Raw genomic sequence first — 21,568 nt, 5'->3', positions numbered from 1 at the left:
TGTTATAATATCTTATTTTCGATTAATATTTTTTGACAGAAATCAGCTGATAACTGTCAAAAATATTAATCGAGTTTAAAGTATTATAACATATTATTTAAAACTTAAAACATATTATATTATTTTAATATAAAAACATTTTTTCTAAACTGTATTGTTTATGAGATATTCGACACACACATATGTATATACATAATTTGAATATTTTGTTTTCAGATCAATGTGTGCTGTGTACTACAACTCCGCTATTGTACGTATCGGTGAGTGATAAATTATTTATTTTGTAACATTTCTAAAGCGGTAATATGGAGATGTATATAATATGTATATAATATGTTGAAAATATTAAAATAGAGTAACATTTAAAATAATATGTCATATAATATCTTATTCGCGATTAATATTTTTTGACAAAAATCAGCTGGTTATTGTCAAAAATATTAATTGAATTTAAAATACATATTATAACATCTCTTTTTTAAAAAAAAGTATGTTAAGGCGATTCTCGCAAGTATTGTTGCATCTTTTCCGCGATGCAGATTAACTGTTTCGATTCGCATTGTGCATTATATTCGTAGCATCGAGAGGCTGTCATCGCGAGGGTTAATAGTTTAACAGTTTGTTCAAAATAAAATAAAATAAAATAATATGTTTTAAATAATATGTTATAATACTTTATCCGTGATTAATATTTTTTGATAGGAATCAGCTGATAACTGTCAAAAATATTAATTGAGTTTAAAGTATTATAATATATTATTTAAAACTAATATCATTATTTTATTTTATTTTATTTTGAACAAACTACCAAATTGCTAACCCTCGCGATGACAGCCTCTCGATGCTACGAATATAACGCACAACGCAAATCTTGACAGTCAATGAGCATCGCGGAAAAGCGACAACAATAAACTTCGATATATACGAGTATCGACTTTACGTATCTTTTTTAGAAAAGGAATTGTATGATGGCTATTGTAATATAATTCTAGCTTATCAATAATCTCTGCTAATTAGTAATATTCATTAAAGAATAGTAATTTCACGAACTGGATAACTTTACATAAAAGTCAGTTGGATAATTAAAACCATAATAATACATAATGTGGTACACTAAAAAAAAATTTGTTAACTTGACTAAACCATTCAACTAAATTATTATTTTGTTAATTGAACATATATTAGTATTTAAGTTAAATATACGTTTTGTTAGATTTAATATGTTATATTTAATTTAAATATTTCTATATGTTCAATTAATAGAATAATATTTAGTTAAACGATTTAGTCAAGTTAACAAAAATTTGTTTTCCAGTGTACAACACAGTATAATGCTTCAATGATTTAATAGTTTAATTGAAGAATGTTTAATGAAAGAATTTTTAAAAGATAATCGCTATTTATTTTATTATTCCTTCAAAAAGGAGCATAGATTAGATATTAATTAACAGACAGTTCTATAGCTGTCTATGTTATCTATTTAATATAATCATCAGTTTATATTAGATAAATATCTCAAAATTTTAAAAAATGCACAATCATGTTTAGTACAAAAGGTACAGAATATGCATATAACGTATAAAAAAAATGATAAAAATTATTATTCTACTATTTTTACTTTTACATAAACATTAACTTTAAAAATATTATTTTTTAAATTTATTACTATATATATATGTGTGTATATATACATCTTTTTTATTATATGTGTATATATTGACAAGATTCTTGAAATTCTCCTTCCAAAATGCATAACATATTGCGAATCATTAAAAATGTATGTAGTGTGCAGAAAATTTTGGCAAAATTATTCACATCATGCAGGCGGGCGATGCCTCAGAGAGATTGCATAAAAGATCTCATTAATGACGGACGGAGATGCGTAACGTGGCGGCTCTGGGTTCAATTAAGTGCATTAGTCGAGACTTTTGCGACAGATACCCTGTATGCGTGCTCTCTCGCGTAATAGAGAGAGAAAGAGAGAGAAAGAGAGGAATGGAGTAAGTGAGTGCAATCAAAGCACACGATAATGCAATAATTCACGGCAAGAATCTCTCGTCGTTGCATCCTCGCTTTCGCATAATACATCACTGCATGCAATAACGCCGATGTGACGAAATTGCTATGCTCGTAAAATCGCGTCTGGAATGAGAATCGAAGAGAATGAGAAAAAATTCAATATATTTGATCTATTCTATATATTATCTCTATAAACCGTTTTTAATAAAACAGATAGGTATATGTATACTAATCTTGACGTAACAAATACTTTGCTTGAAAATAAATCCAATTAACATTTGAACTTTGTTAACATTTTATATATTATTAATATATTTTATATTTTATATTTTATTTTATATATCTTATATAAGAGACTTTTAATTAATTAATTAATATTTATAAAAGATTGAAAAATTGTATGTGTATGCATGAAGAGTAAGGCTGTAAAATCTCTGTTAAAGAAACAGTCTATTAATTTTATTAATTAATTTTAAATTCACTAAAGTAGTTACAGATTTTTCTACTTTGGATATATTTTTACATTCTTTATAATAATAGGTATTCTATGAACAATTTTTCAAAGAATTTCGTAATTTTTCAAATTATATTTATCAATATTTCATAGATATAACATTTAGAGTTAGTAATAAAAAATTTAAATATCTCAATAACTTTTTGGAAGAGAATACGACATCAACGTAAATAAAAATAATTTTCTAATCGAATATTAGTGATTCAGTCGAGCGCCACAGATTTCACTCCTGTCATCGTTCTAAAAAAAGCTCGATGCTGAATTTGCACAACGCGGGGAGGAGTCTATTCTCAATCGATCGTAGCTGAATTTGGGATGTCTCTTGAAAATCTGTGAAGAATGCTCGAGATCTTTTTGAGAGAAAGAGAGAGAGGGGTAGGGGGAGAGGGAGAAAGAGAACATCGATATGCGCTCTATTTTTCCTCTAAATACAATCGAGCAGCGTGAAATATCGTGATTGAAAAGCAAATCTCTTCGGAAAAGATTTATCTGATATTGCATGAAGCAAATTTGATACTGATAAATCTAATACTGCATCACCTATTGTAATAATTTATATAATAATTAATCAAATATATTCCCTGTTTTTATATGGGCAAGTACTACTTTTATTTTAATTTTAAACAAATTATATAAAAATTTTAAATTAAATATCTAACAATTGTATACCTACATATGTCATTTAAAATTCACAAACGACATTTCAAGATTTTAAAATTAGAGGAAGAAATAAATTTTGATTACAAATTAATCGAAGCATTTGTCACGAATCTTTTCTTCATATGCGTCGCTCGAAAACATTTTGTGCATAAGGTACAATAACAGATAAAGTTTCGCTATTTGTCGCTATTTGTCGCTATTATAGCCGACATACGACATTTAACCGTAAACGACTCGAAGGAAAAAGTTCGCGTGGAGATTGTTTGATTTATATATATATCCAGAGAGAATCAAATATATAATACGTGGAGAGTGGAGTAGCGTCTGCCAATTTTATCAGCTACTTTCAGCGCTCCCTTATCCCGCTTTACGAGACCCTTCCCTCTGCTTTACTTGGGCCATTTCTGCCGGCGACCGACAAAGCGGCGCCGACCTGGGATAGGAATTCGCAAAAAATAATTATGATGCCAAGCCTCGACGGAATCGTCAAGCTTAAAATAAAACGATAAATGCATGCTCGTTTCAGAAATATTTTTGAATGAAAAAAGCCAAACACGATTATATGTATATCAGCTTTTCATCATCTGTCACTTGTTGCTTAATTGTCCGACCAATCTTGCATTTCCAATCGAAATATTAATTAAATTGATGTGTCTTGTATTTTTAAACTATATTTATTATTATTTTCAAATAAATTTCAATAAATTGCAAATTATGAATTTTAATGCCAATTATGTATGATTAGAAAAAAAAATTAAATTTTATGCATACATAGTAAACTGTTAATTATTAGACATAAGTTGAGAAAATTTCTGTTTCCTAATATCTAGAATTAAAAAAATCAAGTATGAGAAAAAAATAAATCATATATACATATGTATATAAAATATTGAAAAATAGATAAAACAATCCTCATTTGTTGCTGATGCTTGTTCGTGGCTCGGCCTAACGTCGCTGAATTATTGAGAACAGGACAGTAATAATTGATCCAGTTTATTCTGTAACGGTGAGATCAATACTACTCTCGAAAATGAATCGCCGACTTGTCCGTGTGTCCATTTTGCAAGGACACACGCCGCGAAGTAGAGCAATATATGTAATGAAAGGATTCAATTGCGATTGTGGAGATTGTTACATCAGCAACAGGTGTAATCCTTCGGCGAGATTAGTCGGACTTGAATTAATGATTATTAAAATAGCGAAATGTATTTCCCTCTGTGTCTCTGCGAAATTAGATCCGCTTTGTCACGCGTGATTTTTTTTGTAATCTATTTTATAAAATTTATAGTAAATAAAATTCTAATTCGTTCGCGTTATTTGTTTCTCGATAAATTCGAGTAATGCAAATCTTTAAATATCGAAGTGCTGCTTAAAAGTCACATCTATCTTACTCTTTATTTTTCTTAAATATATATATAAATTAAATATATTTTTATGGATGTATGATAATGATGTATCTCATAAAAAATTCATCGCGTTATCAAAATTTGATATTTCTGAAATTGAATTTAAAGAAGTTAGAGGAATTAAATGTGATACGGTTTTCAGATGATACTTATTTACAATATATCGCCATCATAAAACGAGCGCAGGGTTGTCTTGCACTTGCAACGAATTGCATCCAGCCCTCGCGAAGGGGTTAATCACGATTTATGCAACAACGTTATGTCGCAGTGCAACGTTGTGTCGGAGCGCAGTTTTTACCGGTTAGCAAATAATGGCGGAATGCGAATCGTGCCAAATGGTCATGTTGCCGGATGCCTCCTGTTTTTCATCGATAGTAATTAATACGCGCGGAGCGGAAGCTCGGTGAAAATTTTTTTTTCTGCCGGTTTCATCTGTCCGGTTACTTCATAAATATTCAGCCGTGAATATTTCGGGATCGAAGAGACGCCGCAACATGTAGAGAACTAGATATTCGAGTCACTTACGCAAAAAAAAACGCTAGGTCCAGCTTTTGAAGCTCCGCGAGATTAAATTTTCTTACGCGACTAAATTTAATATTTTAAATTGATAAAATAAGTAATGGAAGAGCGATGGCATTTAATAATTGGAAGGGAAATATTGAGAGTTGCTGTCTAGAAGAAATGCGATTTCAGAATAATCTTGATAAAAATAGAGACAGGCTTAATTTTTCAATTATTTTCGCTCTAAGACACGCGAGAGAAATTACGAGATTTGTAGACGCAAAATGGCTTATTCGACGAGATGCTAAATTTAAACGTTCTAGTTCTTAAACATTTCTGTCTGACGAAGAATATTTCCGTAAGAAATTAGGAGGGCAAACTCTGGATAAAAACTGCTTGTGCCGCAATAGAGTTCACAGTCGAGGAAGATCCTAATTCTTACTAATTGAAGTAACGAGCGAAAGCTACAAATGTAGCTACTATCTCAGATAATCGGTAGGAAAGGAAAATATATTTGTTCCCTCTGAAATACGTGGAGCAAGATAAATTATTCTCAAAGAGTTTCGAGAACTTATTGAGGAATACTAATTCTATCTTATATTGGCCCTAGTTAGCTGTAGAGTGCACGCCGTAAGAACTTATCGATTTATTACATTATTTGCCGGTAATTTGCCTCGTTAATTATGTACATTTCTAATAGGGGTCGGATATTGTTAACGGATATCAATGCAGCTCGCTATATGAATCTATGCATAAAAGATAAGAGTAACGTCGAGCTGAAATGGTAGATCAAATAAAAATAATTCTTGCCTTGTAATTTAATTATAACTCATCATAAAAAAAGGAATATTTAATTCCCCCTTCCTCTCCCTCTCTCTCTCTCTATCTTCCCAATTGCAGAAAAAGCTCAAATATTAAAATTATATCTAATAAATTAATAATAGTGTCGCAATGACTTTTCCCAATTCCTGGATGCAACTTCGATCATTGTACAATTATTCAATTTCGACTATTTTTCCTAATTTTGGCGAAAGATAGCGCATTAAATCGCAAACTGACTTCGCTATTAATTGCAAATGACAGATTGATTAGGCTGTGTGAATCGAATATATCTATATGTATAGGCGGCCAGCCGGCAGGCGCCAACGAAAGAGAGACGAAGGAACATTAAAAATAATTGACCTTCGATTCCGGATCGACAGGCAAGCAGCAACGCGACGCCATCGCGCGTCGCAAGGCCGTTCCATTATTTTTCCTTTTCCCAAAGAGATATAAACCTTTTCGAATGTTATCGGGTAGTCGCGCACGAGGCCGGGCTCTCTTTCTCGCCGCGCCGCAGATTCAGAGGCGAAGAAGTCGCCCTGATGCACACTCGACCGAGCGGCGATTCGATTTCATCGAGAGATCAATACATGGGAAATATCAACCTCTCGTATGTGCTCTCGTTTTAACGACGTTTCCCCCGCGTGATATAATCTTCAGCGATTGACTCGACGGTAGAACGCACATGTTTGTCCTTCGAGTTATTCCACATAGGCGGTAAACACCTCCGCCTTTAATCACATCGGGTTATTTACGCTTAAAATGGGTGATTTTGGAAAAGCATTGTGTGGAATATTATGTGTATATAAGCCTTATCATTCATTACATATTGTGTTAGAATGACGTAATTTTGTCCCTAATTGATTCGTGGATTTTAATTAATGATTAAAGCATAGCTCTCTGTTGCGTAATTATGATTTTGCCATGCTTTGAGAGTTATTAATTATTTTATTCGCAACTCATTTCTTTTGAATTCAATATCAATCAACGTTTCATCGCATAAAGTTTAGATCGAATTTCTAATAAATTGTTATTAGTAAATAGTTCACAGCTGCGAAAATGTTCTATTTATTATTTAATTCGTTTAAGGGAAATTTGATAAGAGGAATTACATTTTCAGAAGTTTGCACACACGAATTTCTAAATCTGTCGTAACCCCTAAGTAACCATCTCGCGCAGCCGTCTATTCATAGCAGCGTACAAGCCATCTTGAATTATCGGATGCCATCGTGCAACCACTAATAGTGGTATTCGATAACGCGCGAAACACTCGGATGACAGACCCCGCCGACTCAGATTGACCAATCGATTCGAGCGTATTGCCAAAACAGCGCGATTGCAATCGCTGACGACGAACATCACTATCAACGATTGCGTCTGGACACAGACATTTCGATCGGTGTCATTAACGAGACACGTCAATTAAGAGAAAATTTAATTCATCAAGGCTGACGACTCTGCACCCCCACCATTCTAGAACGCTGTGCACTATAAAGTTCTTGCTTTCCTCATCTCATTTCCAATCGAAGAACTTGCCGAGTAACTTTTTCCCCAGTACGAACAAACAAGTATCACATAACCAGCGAAATACCTCCATCTCAAAGCTCATGAATCACCAGGTCTTCCGAGTCTAGAAGTAAACTCATCCGGATCCTTAGCGACGACGACGATGTGGTCGATTCATGGGACGAGATACGGGTGAAAACAGCGACGATTCTCACCCCCTGGAAGAAACAATCTCCATACATGCCATATAAGGGCGTCGTCTTCTCGCTGCTCGATCGTTACTCGAAAAACCGGCTCCTGTCGCCGGCTCCTGAACGACGGTACCAGCCAAAAATCTTAGCTACGAACCCCATGACGACCGTCGCGGCGCCCAGCCGGCGTCGTCATCCCCACCCTAGCTACCCCGGCAGCGGGACCCGGGAATACTATCACACGCGGGGGAGGGTGGCGTCAGAACGTTGCAGAGCGGCGTCAAGGGGTGCGTCGCGGAGGAAAGCGGGGGTTCTCAATGACGTCACATCAGCGCCATTTCGTCCGATGACGTCAACCCGACGACGACGACGACGTCGACGATGACTGCCGGCTGCGTCTAGCTACCCTCTGGTCTCTCCTCACCTTGTACTTGTATGGCGCACATGTGACTAATGGCATGTGCAGCGTCACATGTATGTGGGCGACAGTGCATGTGTCTTCCGGAAGATACATTATCATTTACACGTCCGCGAACGTGGATAAATTAACCCTTCGCTCTTTTTCGATTCGACGCAATTGCGAAATAAGACGGTGTCTGGTTCCTTCTTTGCGTCAATCTCTCTCTTAAGGAATGTATCGCAAGGATTGTATACGTTCTGCGTTTCATCTTAATTGCAATTGAAAATGACTTGCTGGAAGAAGCAAGTAAATCTACTTTTATTAAAAATAAATTACAATTGTAATGCTATTTATATCCGATTGCTAAGCTCTTTGTAAGAAACAGATTTTCTTGAAGAAAGATACTTTGAAAAATTAGAGTAGCGAAAGCTAATCGTGCACACACACATACACAGAGATTCATATAAATAAAAAAATATATATTCTAAACGATCTTTTTTTAATTTTTTAAATTTTGCTTCTATAATTTTCTATAGTTTTTTATTAATAGAGAATAAGATATAGAGATTTACACACTGTGTAAATTATTTTTTTCTTCGTTGCACATAAAGAAAAAATTACTTTTTAAATAATAAACTTACGTTCAATATAAATTATTTTTTCTTTACTGCAAGTAAACTATGGAAACTTTCACTTGTCCCACTTTAACTAATTCTTCTTTATAAACATGAGACTGCACTAACCGGCCAAGAAACGGATTGGTTTCCTAATGGCTTAATTGTGTCGGACTTAACTCATTCTCTGGACTTGGCTGTTACAATACAAGCTTCTCGCCTGGACAAACGACCCTCTCATGCACAAACTTTGCTCTGATCTGATTATGAGTAATGTATCTTTGGTCACGTGAATACTATCGAAGCAAATGCCTTTAGTAGAAGGTGCAAACAAATATAGTTATGCCAAGATAAAAAAAAAACAGGAAGCAGTAACATCTTCTACGATTAAACTTTTGTAAATTATCTTCTCCTGAATAGAATTTTATCTGCAACTACTTTATTAATTTTTTAATTCTACCAAATTTTAATATTCTGTTATTATAAAGTTTAATATAAATAGAAATAAAATTTAAGGAGATAATAATTGAGAAATAATCAATTTTGAAGTATTTTTCTCTTGCCTGTGTATCTTGGAAGATTAGATTTTGAAGTAACTTTTACGGCTGGCTATGGTTGACTACGACTACTTGCTAAACGTCCGAACCTCGACTATGACGTTTCTAAATTAAATTCTTTATCAGAGAAAAATTAGTATAAATTTGATGCATCATATATACACGCACAAAATAATTTATTGATTTATTTATGCAAAACTCAATATATAGATAATTTTATTATATTCTTTTTAATATCCTGATATTGTAAATTTTAATATAAGAAAGGAACAAAATTTAAGGAGAAAACTAATAATTAAGAAATAATCAATTTTGAATTATTTCTTATGTTTGTGTATCTTGGAAGTACACATTGAAATAATGTTTAAATATACATATATCTTTATATTTTTGTCATGTATATCAAAATGAAATTTTTAAATTAAATGTAAATTGAAGTCTTATTGTCTGCGCAATAAAAGATAAATCTGTCGATTAAAAAGTGGAGAAAATTTTGTTGATATTTCACTGCTCTGCGAAACGAAAGACATTATTCTGTAAAACCGAAAACAGTCGCGAATTTATGAACGTACACTATACGTGTATGCTCTCAAACATGCAGATCGAGGTATGTCGACAGAATGCTCGATCATGACCGCGATCGAGTGCCATGCTCGATTTGACGTCGAATGATTAATACAACTCGGTGTTGGATCGGACAGAGAGGGCATAGATGACGGTATTTAATTTGAAGGAAATAATTAATTCGCTTTTATAACTAATATTTGTCATTAATTATGTCACTTTATAAGCGACGAGTTTGGATTTTAAAAAAATGTGCACCTAATATTGACGCAATAATATTGCACGATTATAATATATCATTACATAACTCTATTTAAATAAATTAAATAATTAATTGAATAATTAATTGAATAACTAATTAAAAAGGCATATATTTAAGAAATATATCTTTATCAGAAGTTATAACAGGACGTCAATTTTAATAGAAGACGTCAACGACTTTTAACAGCGTGGGCCTTATTCAGCTCTTTCGTCGACGATCTAAATGCGCGATAGCTGAAAACGGTGGGTAATTGACGGAGTGAAGCTGGAAGGTAGGCGACTTCCAGAATATGCGGCCGAAAGTTTCGCCCGGCGAATCCTCGAAAGGCCCGCCGAGAATATCCATCCCGCAGGTGCGACTCGTAAGTGGGACAGAAGCGACGTCGAGAGTCGAGAGTGCAGCGGCGTGACACATCCTCGACGGGGTCGCGCGAGACAGAGAGAGCTACGCGATAAATTATCTATCGGGGGTGAAACGGTGTGGGAAAATCGGCGCGGGAGCGTCGTGAGAAATTTACTCGCGAATCGCGCCTTATCTCTTAACACGAAAGACGCCTTCGCCGGAAGATTTAGCTTTCGCGAAAAAATATATATCCGCGTATGTTTTTTTTTTTTTATTACTATACTTATTTTCTCATTCTCTCTTTCTCTCTCTCTCGTTTTTTTAAGATTTATACGTATTTATACGTATTTTTTTGAGTTTGTAAAAATAAAATTACATATCACTCGCTCGCGTATTTTCTTACAAATGAGACCGCCAAAAGCCGAAGAGCTGTAACTACACGAGAACGTAGTTACTGCTTTCTCGTATATTATGATGAAAGAGTTCGCTGAGCTCTGAAAGGTACGAATTTTGCTAGACGAAAACGGAGGTAAATTAAATTGTGCCAACCTAATTTCTCGTCGTAAGTGAAATAAGAGGAAAAGGAAAAGGAATAGAGAGAAATGTCGTCTTATCTGTCCAATATATATTGAGTTATTATTAAAATGTTACGTACAATAATTTGTGTCTAAATGTCTAGATACACACACACACACACACACCATTTCACATTATCTTCTATTATTTTTTTAAAATTATTTGTGCAGTATAATGTATTTAATTGAATACATCATTCAATATAATATTGAATACATTATTATTATATTTAATGACTTATTACTTTTGTTATAATATAATAGCAAAAAATATGTAGTAGCAACTATATAACTAAATAATTCAAACTCAAATAAGAAATTTTAATCTAAACATATGAAATTTTATTCGGTTCTCTTTAATTATCGCCTTTAACGAATGGACGCGTCATCTGAACGATCGATTATAAGCGCAAGCTAAAAACGCTCGCTAATAACGAGCATCCAACTAACGTCTAGCGCGACTGACGTAACTCGAAGCTTTCTGGAGGCAAATAGATCGAAAGGTAATTTCGCTGGAGCATGTAGGCGGCTATTATGGCTGGATACCTCTCCTCTGTTAGCCTTCCACCTTTTTCCATCCTCTTTCACACATTTGCTCGCGCGTTCTACGCGCGGACAGTGCTATTAGCGCTATTTATGAGTTCGTATTAGGCTCGTCCGGATAATCCCCGGTCTTTTAATTGCGCGACAATTTTTCTTTCCCCACGATAAACCACATCATTATTTTGCCATCGCAAACTTTTCATTATTTGTTGATAATTATTTCGCGCCTTTTTGTATTTATTATATTAAAATACTTAATTATATTAAATTATATTAAATATATTATATTAAATTAAATCAAAATTACTTATTAGATTGTACGCGATTTTAATACGCGAGAAATGTTATTAACGCTATTTATGTGCCTTTGAACTCGCATTAGGTTCGTCCACATCTCTAATCTTCTAATTGCGCAACAGTTTCAGCTATTCCCTACAGTAACATATCATTTTAATCTTTTAGCGCAAGTATTCATTATCTGTTAATGATTATTAAGTATGTATTATATTGTAAGTAACTATTGAAATTTATTAGTTTACAATTTACTTTATACAGAACACTAATCTTCTTATTAAAAAATAATCAAAAACAATTATTGATTATTTCTCAATAAAACAATTTTTTGATAATGTAATATAAAAATAAATAAATATAAATTTTTTTACTCACATTCTCGAATAAACAAGTTTTCGTTTAATTAATTATCAAGTAACGAACTCTGCGTTTTATATCTTGACGGAATATTTTCCTTTCGAGATCTTTGATATTTCGCGCGGTAATTTTTATGGCTACCCGAAACCTCGAAATAACTTGCAGAAAGTTAGCAGTAGAAGAAAGAGCCTCGTTGTTTTCGCGAGTAACGACCGAGCAAATATTTGCGCCGACCGGATCGTAAATTGCGACGATCGGAGATCGCAATCAGAGCGTTTCCCTGATCGTCGAATCAATCGGCTGCCACGTCGCGATCGGACGATTTGAGGGCTTCATTCATCGACAATTCCACATGAATCACACAGATCGAAGCTATACAAGTGCACGAATCGTGATATCGACTCAAAAGGACAGATTAAGATTTACGTTGTTATGAAATGCACGATTTCGAATAACTCTCTTTCAAAGTTTTTTTTAATCTTCTATTTCATATAAAGATTCAACTAGAAATGATAAAAAAAAAAACGTATGGAAAGATAGTTGCAAAAATTTTTTGTAAAAGTGTTTTTTATGTAATTTATAATTCTAGAAATTTTAGATATCTGCAAATTTCTTATAATAAAAAAAATTATTCAAAACTTTTTTAATTTTCTGCTTATACAGAGTTTAATATAAATAATTCACAAAATTTTGTCTTGTAAGAAAGTTTTTTTGGGAAAGTTTACAATTTATTATAAAATAAAGAAATCGATAAAAATAATGGAATGCAATAGCATTTATGGAAACGGTATCGATATGCAAAAATACTGCTTTCGAGAAGCTCCGAAGAATCTATTTGGGACAAGGTTTATTTCTGCGCGGAAATTAGCGAAGACCGAGAAGCGAGAGAATCGAAGGAAACGCGGAGTCGCGACGCGAATCGTCAGATTAGAGCGTTGGCAAACTCTCAAATCTCGATATTTCCAAAGACACACGAGAAAGTTGCGTGTTAGCGAGAGAGAGTCGTAAGTCTGGGATTGGGATTTAAGGAGTAAGAGGATATGTGCCATATAAATATACGCGAACGTCTGGCGCATATAAACGTCTCTATGAAGGCGCATCGATGGACTTTAGTAAAGTAGCTAGAATTTACAAGAGAATTTACGCGAGACTTGTCGAAGAATCTCCGTATCGTAATCAAAACGAACTGATCGAAGTTCTATGTATATTATGTATCCTATCATATCAACAGCATTATTTGTTATTATTTATAAAAACAAAAAAATATATAAATACCTATTAATCCGTCGAAAAAGCAACTTGAGAATTGCTCGATAGTTTGGCATGACTAGCGATATTTAGAAAATCCACCACTGAATAACAGTGAGCTCTTTAAAAAAAAATAAGAGAAAACGAGAGTAAATTGCAAGAGATCCGACATCCGAGACGTCTGGCTCGATACTGCTGCTACTACTGACTGCACATGCGGGTAGTAGACGCACCTAATCTTGAGCGCATCTCGAAGGTCTTGGTGACGAATCGAGATTTTCCATGAATTCGATAACAAAGAATGAATATTTTTTTTTAGAAAAGAGATGAATATTTCATATATATAAGTAGAAGCTATTTTTACGAATTACAATTAATATCATTATAACACAATAACTACATAATATTCGCAATTATTTTCTCACTTCGGCAATAAAAGATTATATTATTTCTACAGATTTGAAATATTAATTAAAAAACACTGATATACTAAAGTTGTTCTACGAATTCAACAGTGCTCTACTCCATGACGATAGTCATCGATGAATGGCTGGTATACGCGATTACAAGAAGGTGAGTTGAGGACTTCCGAGAAGAGCACTGCGAATTTTCATTGATACCGGGTCTAGATTTAAAGCGGTACACTCGCGTTTCCCCGAAACGAATCTTAAAATTAGGACATGCAGATTTTATTATGTACTATATATGGCTGTGTGTGTCTGTGTGTTTGTATACGTGGATGTGTATGTGTACAATTCCGAGAATTCGCGGCCCAGTGTCGTTGAGTCAATGAAAGGGTGAAGTCACCGTTCTGTGAATCGCCCCACGAGCTGAATAAACCTTGTAACCTGTAACTCGAGCGTGTCATACCTCTTTCCCGGTTTACCAGAGCCACGTGTTCCTGACATTTAGGAAGTAACTTGATTATCAAGTTTCCGGGAACGTTTTAAATCCTATATTCCCTTGTGCCTATAAGAACGATATTTCGTAGTATCGCAAGTGTAGCGTGAAATTTTTATCGACTACATGAATAATAGACGCATGTTATAAAGTTAGAAAAAAAATGAGCACTATAAAAAAAATCAAACGAGGAAATTAATCTTTCGTTTAATTTAAATGATTATTTTTTCGAAAAATATTCATGTTTCAATTGGCTTTATTGATTAAGATAAATATTCTATTATTTTAGTATCAATTTTTTCACTTTGTTCATTTGTCTTAATTGTAATTTTTAATTTAATGATTAATGGCATTTTATTTTTATGAATCTTTCGCATTCTACATGACCTATTTAAAAAAATATACGGCCAGAATCTTCTGGGAATTTTGCAGCTAACGTAATCGTTGCTCATATATTACACATATAATTATTAGTAATATTGGTATTCGTTATCATTTCCCATTTGTTATCGCGGGTTATTTCACGAATTATCGATTATGCGAGCTTAAACGACGGGATTATAACTCTGTCGTTTAATTTAATTAAATAATAGCTAAATATTAATGCCCGATCAAATAAGTGATTTTGCATAGAAATACACAAAGTGCCTACAGAAAAGATATATACAACACAACAGGGAGATAATATTTATCGATTTATATAGAACACACACGCACAAATTTAATATATTATTATCTGTCATACATACACATACACAACTCTTTCATATATAATATTGCAAATATTGCAAAACTAAAATATCTAACTTACTTAAAACTGTGATCTACGAGGATCTAGTAACTTAAATTTCACGAGCGTTGAATAGGGAACAAATTCTATTTTTCAGGAAATTCAAGTAATCTTCTACTCGCGCGCGCGCGCAAACGGAAATTTAATTTCAGATTTAATTAGCAAGATATTCGATGTCGGAGATTAGAGAGTTTGAAACTAAAATGATGGAGTTTCCGTATTTTCGTTAAGGAGAAGTCGAGCCAAAGCTTCCTTTGAAGAAACATTTCTACTACTAAACCTCATCTTCCACTTGTTAGTATTGTCTATACATAAGTTCAACGGCAGAACATTCTTTAACCTCTAGTTTCATCATTATAATTAATTATAATTATTTTTTTTGTATTTATATACCATCTCAATTGTAGTATCCATTTTTAATCTTAAACAATGCTAGAGGTGGCTCGGCGATTTCCGGTTAAACCACAGCTTTGTCGGACGACACGTGCTGATGCCACTCAGGTCCTGACGATCCATCTGTCACCGCGATTGGCCCAAGTGTTTCGAGTGGCGTCGGTCGAGAGTCGGAGACAGGAATCGCAACCTCGCCGAATGAACTATTAGTTAGCGGCGTCGTTATCTCGTTAAGATAAATCTCGCGGGTGACACGACGCCGATCCTGTTACGCGTGGACAGATTCCGGCCCGTTGTGCGATGCACGGCGATCCTTGAACTATAACATTTCTCCGAGAAACGATGTAACTTACATTCGACCTCGAGTTGTCCGTGATAATTGAAGGAGAAAATTGTCCGTCTCCGTAGGACATACGCGTTAACATATATGTGAGTAGCATGGAGTAACTTCAAGCTTTCGTATTTATTTGTTTACATATTCAACTTTTCTTAATTTGAAGTACTTTATTCGATCATATCAAGGTTTAAAGATAAAGTTACACTTTAATTAAGATATGACCTGTGCTATTTTCACAATAACGTTTCTGATCGTTCTATTCACAGCTGTGACAAGCTATCTCCTCTGCATTTACCTTCCTTAATATTGGTTAAGACCCCCTTATGCTCCCTATCCAATGAATTGTCATCGACATTCGGAATATTAACCCTTTCGAGAGGAAGCATATAAGAAAAATTCGTCTTTTTAAACGGAAATGTCGAAAAAGAGGGTCTATGCTCGCGTCCTTATTTCCGCGAGAGCTCTTCTCTATTGAGGTATTTATCGTGCGACGAGCATCTCATTTCCTTACGTCGCTCCGGGCTTAATAAATCAGAGAAGGTGTCCTTGTCAATAGTAAGGTCAGCCGGGGCGACTTTGCGTCTCCAGCATTTGCCAAGTGGTAGCAAAGACGATGGTAGCTGTGGGCACAGGAAAAGGGAGCAAAGAGGGAGGATTACGAGAAGGGCGACTCGAAGCTCTCTCTCTTCCTTGAACGGGTCAAAATATACGCAGAGAGAGGGAGCACGCATACGCGCGTATGGCATTTGTTTCAAAATGTTGAAGGTCACGAAAAACTGGAACAGACATTAGTCGCCCAAAACGTTCGAGATTTTTTTTATTCGTAAGGATCGACACCATGACCCCAAGTTTAAAGATAGTTATTGTTTCAAATATTTAATATTATTAAAAATGTTGATTATTAAACACTTCAAAAGCACATTCCTATTATCGTAAATTTGTTTTTGAAATTTGAAGCAGATATAAATTATTAAAGATTACATTAAATGTGATGAGCCACAGAATTCAAGCCAGAAATGGATTAAAAGTTTTTAAAATAATAATACTTGCAAAATGGATTTAAATAAAACGATATTTCAAATGCGAGATGGGATATGTTAGAAACTAACAACGAATGATAATAATTTAACTATCACAGTGCCACACAAATACTATTACTATATATTCTGTGTTATACATCAACATTTTTCTCCTTTAATTTTTATAATAATAACTCGTCCGCGCGCTCGAGCATTATAAACCATCATTAACCTGTATGGTCGCGGAAGGAAAAATGTTCACTGTGTGACATTTTCTCACAAGTATCGTTTAATTTTCACGTCAAAATATATACACTGGAAACGCGATATTGCCGTCTTCTTTCCGCGGCGCTTGCAATAATTCACGAAGATTTAGCCGCGAAAGCATAGAGCTACATAGAGCTTAGCCATATTCGTCCACCTACGCCGCTAAGTACCGGAAAGCATCCGAGTAGATCGAAAAGTCACGTTATCCGCTATCCGCATGTGTATTTGATTACGGAGTTTTCACCTACGCTCAATTGTAAATGTCAGGTAATGAAAAAGTTATATTTTTTCCAGTGTGTTAAAGCATATTAACCGTGAACGATGCGAATGCATGCTACTCGAAAAAATGTAGGCGTTTTTCGAAAAAAAAAAAAATCTGTAGAAAATGTAGACTGTGATATTCAATTATTGTTTCATTGTTTCTTGTTCGACGTAAAGATAATTAACATGTGCTCTGCCATTTATGAGTCTGACTATAATGCACAGTTATAATGGAAGCAAAGATTTATATAGTAAAAGTTTTACAGCAGTTTTATGTTATAATTAATATTTATGTATGTTTGTTATGCAAGTATAATTTGAGAAATTGCTTCAAACATTTTTCATCATTAATAATAAACAAATATATATATTTTTGTTCAAGTTGAAATCTTGTATTGCTGTAAGCATATAAATTATATTTCTCAATTTTATAAAACATCATTGTTATTAATATATTACTATAATTTATTCAATATATATTATCTAATTAAAATTACATTGCTATTAGTAAATAGTATTATTTACTATTAGTAAATAAATTACATATTTATAAGAACTTTATGTTAAGCATGTCACGTGGCACTTATATTTACTTAGTTAGATGATACGGCGCGACCAATTGCGTTAGCCAAATTAGATGGAGTTATCCGAGCTGTTAAAAGTAGGTTACGGATCCGCAAGTGATAACACGACAGTCCCATAAAAGTGTCCTGCCTAACCCTAAGGGACTTCTCTACGAGCTTCATTATCTACGAAGAATTTTAAGGCGTGTACATACATACACGCATAGCATTTACAGGGTGGTTCATAAAAAAAGAAGACTTTCGATTTATCGATCCAGCCACTAGACTTTAGGATGACACGAAAACGCAGTGACATCGTAAAAAAAATTAAATTTACATCATTTTTATCTCGTTGTCTTGTCTGTAAAACACGTCTTCTTTTATATTCAGAAACATTTTGTAGAAAAATGAGGTAGAAAGAAAAAGTATTTTTACATGCAAGTAAGATTGACATATTGTAATAACTATGGCAATATTGTGAAAAAGTATCTGAAATAAATCAGAATATGTCTACTTGAAATAGGAGATATGTAAGAAGTATTTTAATTATTACCAAAAACTATACAATATTTCCATAAATCTAAAAAGAATAATTACTACTTTAATGTTACAATATTTTATTTATTTATCTGCTTTTTAATTTATCTGCTAACAAATTTTTTTTGAATCGCACTGTATTAATTGACAATTGTCAAGAGGTTCCAGGAAACTTGCTTTGTACACTATGATACGTTTGATCATGCACAATTGTATTACTTTTGAGAGCTTTTATACATTCATCGAATGAGCTTTTTAAATAAGAAAACTTTTGTTTTATATACCCGAACTAAACATAATTATTTATTCTTACATATCACCCACATTAAAAGTTTTCTCAAAAATTAAAAAAAACATAAAAATCTTGATTTTCTTTAAGCAAACAGAATTTTTTTTATATCTTAAATATATCATTCTTTTCACTAAAAGTTTCAAATAAAATTAATCTCAAAATTGAGAATTTAAATATTTTAGATTAATTTTCCATTCTATCGTGCATTTTTTTAACTTTTCTGAAAAGTTTTAAATAATCCCATGATTAGTGAGAAAACATGTCTATTTTAATTTTGTCAATTATTATAAATATTTTTTTAAAATAATTTTGTTTTGATAATATTGACTAAAATTACATAATATTCAAAATTGAGAATTGAAATATTTTAGATTAATTTTCAGTCCATTCTATCGTGCATTTTTTTAACTTTTCTGAAAAGTTCTAAATAATCCCATGATTAGTAAGAAAACATGTCTATTTTAATTTTGTCAATTATTATAAATATTTTTTTATAAAATAATTTTGTTTCGATAATATTGACTAAAATTATATAATATTCGACATGATCAGAGATGCGCCTATCATCAGACAGTCTCTACAGCTGAAGGCAGGTATCCGGCAGAGCAAGCAAGTAACTATATATCTATTGATCGTTCATTCATGTGCCGCCCTTTCGTCCTCTTAGCCCCTCGTTGCCCCATCGAGCGACTCATCTCTCTCCCTTCCATCCATCCACCGCCATTTCCACCACCCCTGTCGCGAACAACGTCCACCATCGCGATTCCATCGACGTCGTCGTTGTTGTTACCACCGACGCCGCCGTCGTCGTCATCAGTACCGGCTTTAAGGGTGATCGGGATGATCATGGCATCAACCTTTCGGGACGCTAAACGAGACAGCTAAACAGCTGTGCTGGCTCAATATAACGTATCCATTTTCTTTCATCATTAACTTGCCTGATTATCATGATATTATCTATTATATTTTCGCAGAGTTTTCAATTATATAGAAAGAAGCTTTTATATTAAAAATAATATTTACTCTGTTAATATAAAAAATATATTTGAGAAAGATTATATAAAAGATTTATTTAAGAAAAACCATTGGCTCGCTATTTCATTTCAAGAATAAAATGTTAGTAAAATGTAAAGGGTAGTTTTTTAGAAAGATCTAAAATTAATCTTGAATATCACAGTCAAGAATTTTCTTGAAAAGCCATTCTTATTAAACTGATGTCTGAGTAATTTTAAAAAATTATATGAGTTTTACTTGAGTTAGAAAGAGGATTGGATGGATAGATTTAAAAATTCAGGGTGCTGCTATACTAGAAGCCAGCTCTGGTCGTCGTCCTGGCCTACAGAGGGAGGTCGGGCCTGCCAACTTAAAATTCATCCCTCGTAAGCTCCTCACACGTGGCGCTTATCTACCCTATCCCCACGCCTGCCAACTCCGTAAAACTGGCGGAAAACCTGAATGACCGTGATTTACATCGATAAACGCGTCTCGAAAGACGCGTAATATATATTTTAGACATGGATAATTCATTCCATCACGCTGTGAATGGAATTGATTTGATGAAGATGTAAAAGAAATACTTTTACATCATCTATCAATATCATCAGATTTTAGAGTATCTTTAAGAAATTGTGATATGTTAGGATTCGACAACAAATAGCTTCAATAAATAAATTGTGATAAATTTGTAGTTTGTAAGATTAAAATTTATTAATCGTCATTTATATATTATATTGTAATTATTTTATTAAATTCCACGTTATATGAACAAAATTTCATTAATATAAAAATAATATAAAAATATTATTAATAAATATCATATACTACTACAATTTTCGACAAAGTTTTCTCTTCAAAAATTTAAATAAAAATACGAGAAGAATGTGAAAAAAAAAATGACGATGAAGTTCAGCATCGCGCTTTTGCACATTCACGTTTTCCTTATCGGTGAGGAGAATTATGACGTGGAAATTATCGAATCGCGGACACGACAACGCGCGGAAAGCGGGTCGGTCGACATTGCGCCAGAAATTGATTTGTCGCGTTCGCGAGCGTCACGACGTGGCGCGTCGCCTTCTAATCTCGTCGCTAGCATTCGCTCGCGAGCGCAATTGGCTTCCTTCGCGGACGCGGCGATTCCTGAGCCGAGGGACCGATCGATTCAATCGAGAAGACCGGATGGTACACGAGGGAACGTTATTACGAGAGAGAGAGAGAGAGAGAGAGAGAGAGAGAGAGAGAGAGAGAGAAAACGACCGGCCGGCACGATCCGGGCCATCATTCAATTGAAAGTTATATAAGGTCGACGTTTACATGACAATAGAGCCGGCTAATGTCTAATAAATTAGTCCGGGCAAAATTGAAAAAGAATTAAAATTTTTACTTAGCCGTTATTTTAATTAGTCGTTGATGAAAAATGAATAAGCTAACCAAATATGCAAACATGCTAAGGGTAATGAGAAAGCATATAAAAATGAAGTAGTACGCGTGACGATATGGTCAGGCAAGTTTTTTGATAAATAATGTGCGGACAAAATTAAAGTAATGTCTAATTAAAAGCATATTAATGAAGCTATTTAATATGTAACATTGTATTTAAAAAGAAATAATTGTACGTTCTTTTGTCTACAACGTTGGAAAATAAAAAAATTTGTTTCGAAATTCACAGTTAAGGGTCGAGAGATAAATGTCACTTGGAATCATCGGTCGAATCCTAAACTCGTTTGACCTTTTGAAATTGATACGCGAAGGTGAAGCAGAAAGTAAAGCTACAAAGTTTTCTATGCTTTCAAGAATAAAACAAGGATGACAGATCAGATAAGAGAGTTACGGTTTAA

General features: G+C 33.7%; 1 protein-coding gene across 21 annotated transcripts in view; it reads right to left on the bottom strand.

The window, feature by feature from the left end:
• Cac (calcium voltage-gated channel subunit cacophony) overlaps window positions 1-21,568 on the bottom strand; it is a 157,436-nt gene that overhangs the window by 57,667 nt on the left and 78,201 nt on the right. The gene's annotated exons all lie outside the window — the stretch shown is intronic.

Source organism: Prenolepis imparis, unplaced genomic scaffold (assembly GCF_030444845.1).
Source record: "Prenolepis imparis isolate NDT839.2.m4 unplaced genomic scaffold, iyPreImpa1.0 SCAF_12, whole genome shotgun sequence".
NCBI classification, from domain to species: domain Eukaryota; kingdom Metazoa; phylum Arthropoda; class Insecta; order Hymenoptera; family Formicidae; genus Prenolepis; species Prenolepis imparis.
The sequence above is the reverse complement of the archived record's forward strand: the minus strand, read 5'-3'. Positions and strand labels throughout refer to the sequence as shown.